The following is a 6000-nucleotide window of genomic DNA, read 5'->3' as shown; positions in this document are numbered from 1 at the left end:
AATGCGGAAAATGTCAAAACGTATACCGCACGGCATTTCCACAATAATGTAGATTTTGCGAAAGTTTCACCTGTAATCGTAAATGGAGATAATTGGTTCAAACTAAATTTTGAAAAACGAAAAAATAAGAAAAGATATAAAATAATTACGGGAAATGGCGAACCGTGTAGCGCCCTGCATTTCCACAATATTGCAGATTTCGCGAAAGTTCCAAATGTAATCGTTATAATAACGTAAATGGAGATAATTGGTCGGGCGAAATTTTGAAAAACTAAAAAATAACAAAAATATTAAAATGTACGGAAAATGTCAAACGTATACCGCGTGGCATTTCCACAATAATGTAGATTTCGCGAAAGTTTCACCTGTAATGGTTATATTTGCGTAAATGGACATAATTTGTTGAACAAAATTTTGAAAAACTAAAAAAACAAGAGAGCAATAAAGTAATTACGGAAAATGGAGAACCGTGTAACGCCCTGCATTTCCACAATACTGCAGATTTCGCGAAGGTTCCAATGTAATCGTTAGAATAACGTAAATGGAGATAATTTGTCGAACGAAATTTTCAAAAAGTAAACAATAAAAAAAATTTAAAAAAAACGGAAAATGGCAAAACGTATAACACATGACATTTCCACAATATTGAAGAATTCGCGAAGTTTCACCTGTAATCGTAATAATAGCGTAAGTGGAGGTAATCGGTCGGACAGGGTTGAGAAAAAAACAAAAAATATGGCTTGAAAAGAACTCACACTCAAGACAGGCGGAATAAGAATGCGTCGCATTAGTAGATAATTTTCTTAATTTCGCAGAATATTTTTCTTTACATGGTATTGTTTTCCACCGCTGCTTACCCCCTTCCTTCGTGCCTTTGGGGGGGTCCAGTGGTTACACTGCCGGTTTCCCAACGTAAAGGTCCCTGGTTCGGTCCCTGGGAACTCCCTATCGGAGTTTTCTGTCTATGACAGGCGGATTTGTGTCGGCCTAAAAAGCTATGCGGTTAAAAGACTCTCAAGTCGGATATGGTGACGAAGTCTGCTAACCAGCCTCCTCCCTTCATTGCTGCCACAGAACAGGGAGGATTTTGCTGCCAAACTGTCACTGGCCGGCTCTTTAACAGGGTGTCTACCCAGTTGACATTTTCAAATTCCCTGAGTTTTCCAGGTTTTCCCGTAGTCGTATTGCTAAATTCCCTGAGTGACACATACCTTTGTTTATAGGTCAAGACGGCTGACATCATGTCACATAGGCTGTAACTCTCCAAAATGCACGTTATAAAATAAAAAATGGCATAATACCATTGAAATGGTAACGAGTCACTTTTATTTCATCCAAAAAGTAAACACAAGGAGTGGTTATTAGTATTCACACGAAATAAAATATCGAAAAGAATGGTAAAACTGTATTGCCACATTCTCAGCTTGCGCACAATGCCTAGGTGCTGTATTTCACTGCTTCAAAGAGTTTATTTTGGTTTGGATGAGGGACACCTGTAGCTCAGCCTCAGCCAACACTTTCTGTTTTTTGTGCTCAAGCTCCTTCAAAGCTGCGGCGGCACGTTTCCTTCCCTGTTGATACAGCAATGCATCTGCTCTTTCTTTTCTCGTCCTCTCCAGCTCTTCCTTCCACCGCGCGTTTGCCCCACGCACCATTTGAAGCATCCTCTTGGTCAGCTGCACATTGGCAACTCCTCCAGCCGACGACACGGAGTCAAAGACGATTCGCTGGGCGACCAGAGATTGTTCCTTCTGATTTTCGACCAGACAGTCCTTGTTGATAGAAAATTCCCGCTCAACAGACGCATTTCCGTGTGAAAGAGAGAGGATCATCTTGACAAAAGCGAACAGGTGTTTGTTTGAGCCGCAGATGCCTGTCCTAAGGGCGTTCAGCCGATGCGTTCAGGGCGTTCAGCCGATGCGTGCTTCTGTCAAAACTTTTCAGTGCTGCCTGCGTAGAGGCTAAAGAGCACACATGCCTGTAAGACCGCAAAGCACTATCGGCTTCCGCTCCGGTCATCCACTGATGTTCTGTTAAAACTTCGAGTGCATCACTTAAACGCCTTTCCCAGAGCTCGGGAACAAGCACGCACGCGGGATCCAGACACGACGACCGCCTTGTCAGTTTGAACTTCAATGGCGACCTTTCCGCAATCTTTTTGGCGCAGTTCTTCAAGAAAGTGGCGCAGTCCCTTCTGAATGCAAGGATAGTCAAATCTGAAAGTTTCGGGGCCTTTCGGAGTGCATTCCTCGTGGCAAAGCTAAGGTCAATCTTGGGCGTTGCAAGAATGTTCGATGGCTGGTTCATGCCCACCTTTATCAACTTCAGCGGACTGTCTGCAGCCATCGTCACTTCTTTCTTTACTATTCTACTCATTAACGATCGCAAAAGATTCTCCAGCGCTGTTCCAAGAAACGGAAACATCGGCGAATAAGTCTGAAACTGAGCCAGGAATGGCTGCAGTTCCTCCGCAATACCAAGCATGAAGGTTAGCTTAGCAAGCTGAAAAGGATCACGGATGGCTGCTTCAACCACGCTGTAACTGGCGCTAGGCGGTCGCGTGTTTTTATTTTGACATGACTCAACGTACACCTTTAGGTACGGCAGAACCTCAAGAGCCCTTGAAATGACCCGCACGTTTTCAAGCCAGCGCACAGCACAAAACTCCAAGGGGTAGATGCTGCTCTCGGTGATGCGTGCGTATTCAGCACGTCGGGCGGGTACACATTTGAACAAATTGTACATAGCCCGGAGAAATTCTACGAGATGCCACCCTGCTGTAGCATGACCGGTTTTGAACGCGCCGTTCACAACATGAAGGCCACAGCTTCCAAATTCTAGAATCCGTTGGCCGAGCTGGAATCGCACAGTTCTTGCTTGATCTCACGAAGAAATTTCATGTTCAGGTTTGGACCGTCCATTGATATCTGTAGAATTTTGGACTGCGAGAGTCCATCTGTGGCCCTTTTAAAGGCGAACACCAAATCTTCGGCACTCGTGCGACCAAGAAAGCATGACGTCAGGTAGCGCATTTTCACGCATTCCTCGGCATCCGAACAGAAGCGAAATAACACATCCATTTGTTCCTTTCGAGCAACTTTGTTTAACGACTCGTCAAACGCCACGGCAAGGTGCAACGCTTGGCTCACTTCAGACAAGAAGACCTCTTTAAAGAATGGTGCGAGACCACAAACAAATCCTACCTTGTCTTTCCCAAGCTGGACTTTCTTGGCTGTAGGTGACGATGGGAACATCAAAGGGAAAAGCGAAGCCGATGCTGCGGCAGCCCGGTATGATGCGTTCGTCATAACAGCGTTGAGACACCAAATTACCTCAGCATTTATGACCTCTACGTCACGCTGAAAGATATCCTTGGATCCACGCTCGGGTTGAATGTCAGTAGCTGCAGCTGAAGCAAGTGAAGGCCGAAGCAAGTGAAGGCCGCGCAGAACCTGACGCCACTGGGCGGCTTCCACAATGGCCGGCGGCGGGTCGCTTGCCGGCCGCGTCAAAAATGAAGCTACAGAGGGTATTGCGGGTGCGGTCGCTGCAACTCGGTGCTTCTTACTTTCGGTGTGACTTGTCAAAGCTCTTCTTCCCGTGTTGCTGAACGAAAACTGTTTTCTGCAAAGCATGCAGTAAGCCGCGTTCGTATTCCTTTCAATGGGCCTAACCCAGGCGGCGAACTCGCAGTGTTTCGGATTAGTCCAGTCCTGGACGAAAGTGCATTTGAACGCCGTCATACTTGTCACATCAAGGCGTTGCGCAGAAAGAGCGGAAATAGTTCAGTTGGGTGCACACTGGCAATCAAAACACCGCTACTACACTCCGCTGAGGTGGCTCTGCGTAAAATTCTTTTGGCGCGCAACGAAATTCACGGATCCAAAACATGCCCTGCCTACTTACGCAGCGAAATATAGTGCCGGCTTGCAGTTAAAAATTAGTTCTTGAAACGAGGTACAACATCTATATTCGAAACTCAAGGCATATTTCTAACACACCTGCCAACTCCTAACGTTGAAATTGAAAGGAATTGCGTTTTTTTTTTTTTGCCAGATTAGCAGCGTGCGTCAACTCACTCGAAACCACAGTAGATGGCGGCAAATATTCTAGCATAGGATTGAAGAGCACGGGGGAGATGCCATGCTGCTGCCATGCAGTTTCACCGCGTAGGCGGAGTAGCACATTTACGGGCGCCTCACGCTGCACAAAATGCTACCGCGGCACGCAACGTTCTCTGCCGCAGAAGTCTCCGATTTCGGAAGCATGCGAAAATGTACGGAGGGGGTGGCGCAGCGGCGGCAGTCGAAACAGTGGAGAGGTCACTTGCAAGCCGTACAAAGCGAGATTTCAGTGGAAACAGTGGCTTCAGACGGCGCCATCAGCGACAGCGCCGGGGAACTGTCCACTTTCGACTCGCTCTGGCCGGCATTGCCGTGACTTTCGCTTCCTTTATAAATTAGAGCAAATTTTCCCCGATAGAAGCACAAATTCCCTGAGGTTTCCCTGAGTTTTTCCAGACTATTCGAAATCCCCAAGAATTCCAGGTTTTCCCGGTTTTCCCGGTTGGTAGACACCCTGCTTTAAATGTTGCTTGGTTTTTTTTTTTTTTTTTTCCCTTCTTTCAGGTGCGGCATTCGCTTATATGTCCAACGGGCGGGACCATGCTGGACCAGCCAGGACTCCGCTTTGCAGTTCCAAATCCAATCTGCACCCGAGCTTCACAGTGTCGTGTAGCAAGTAGTCTGAACTCCTTCACGGCGCAAGAACTTCGTTGCAGCATCGCTCCATTCTATCACTATTCTTGGTTTGATTTTTCAAATTAAAGTGTTTCCTCGACAACTGTTGCCGCCTGTATTTTGGATCTTGAGCTTGGTGGCTACGTCATCTTGGGCACGGTAGCGTCGACGAGCAGAGTTGAAAATCAGTTGTACAAAAAAAAAAAAGAATATAAAAGGAAATTTTAGGTACAGTTAAAAGAACATTTACACAGACGCTGTGAACGTCAGCTTACGGGCTACACTCTACAATGGGAGGGTCTTCATAATACTGCACAATGCGTGTGTACCTCAACACAGGGCGATGCTTAGAGGCCTGCCCTATTAGCTTGGCCAAGGTGTCGCAGTCGTAATCTAATGACGGAAGTGTCTCGCACAGAATAAACATGCATGGGCAGCAACTCAGCAGATAAAGGTGTATATTTAAAACCGGTAGGCTTAAGGCATAGCTGTTCAGGTGGTACTAAACACTAAAATTGTTTCTCAAAGTTCAGCGATGGATGTAACGACAGCTTCACAGATTTACAGATATGAGAGTGCGTGCTATTGTTATCATTCCGAAAATCTTTCAGTGGAACAGGCGTTCCCTCAATATGAAAAATGCGTTCACCAAAGGTTCATTTTTTCTCGCCGGTATACCAGGAATACTTCGCTGGTAATGACGTCTTTTTAAGCTTATTTAGCATACCCTTCATTCAAGAGGTGCAATATTAGGCATGGGGAAGGTGTAACGTTTTGCTCCCTGTCTCAACATTTATCTCAATGGTGTGTAAGCACTGAGAACTATGTTGCGTGGATTATATTTACACCACCGAAAAGTTTCGCTTAAGAACACCTATAATTCTCCATCGTGAGCAAAAGTTTCCTAATAATGTTAAATATACAAGAAGAGCCGGCCCGCTTGGCCGACGCCATTAGACCTCTCTCCCCGGAAATAAAGAAGGGCGCTGCTCATGGAGGAAAGAAAAGGTAAGGAGAGGCCCTGACGTCACATTTGTGTAGCCGAGTCCCGCCATGACTTGAGCCCACAGAGCCCAGCACTCCATCCCATCATCCTTTGCTGTCTCCGGTTTGATTTGACCAACATGGCGTCGCCCTGCCCTCCTGCTTAGAAGCGAAAACAGCTTCGTCGCTAATTACTCGGTGCGATGTCATGTTCTAAGCTGTTGATTTCGCCTTCAATTTGCCCATTCTAACCATTACCCAAAGTTTCAATCGAAAA

This window comes from Haemaphysalis longicornis, unplaced genomic scaffold (assembly GCF_048455015.1).
Source record: "Haemaphysalis longicornis isolate Haplotype H1 unplaced genomic scaffold, Haemaphysalis longicornis Haplotype H1 scaffold_3, whole genome shotgun sequence".
Classification (NCBI taxonomy): Eukaryota; Metazoa; Arthropoda; class Arachnida; order Ixodida; family Ixodidae; genus Haemaphysalis; species Haemaphysalis longicornis.
This window is presented reverse-complemented; position numbering follows the sequence as displayed.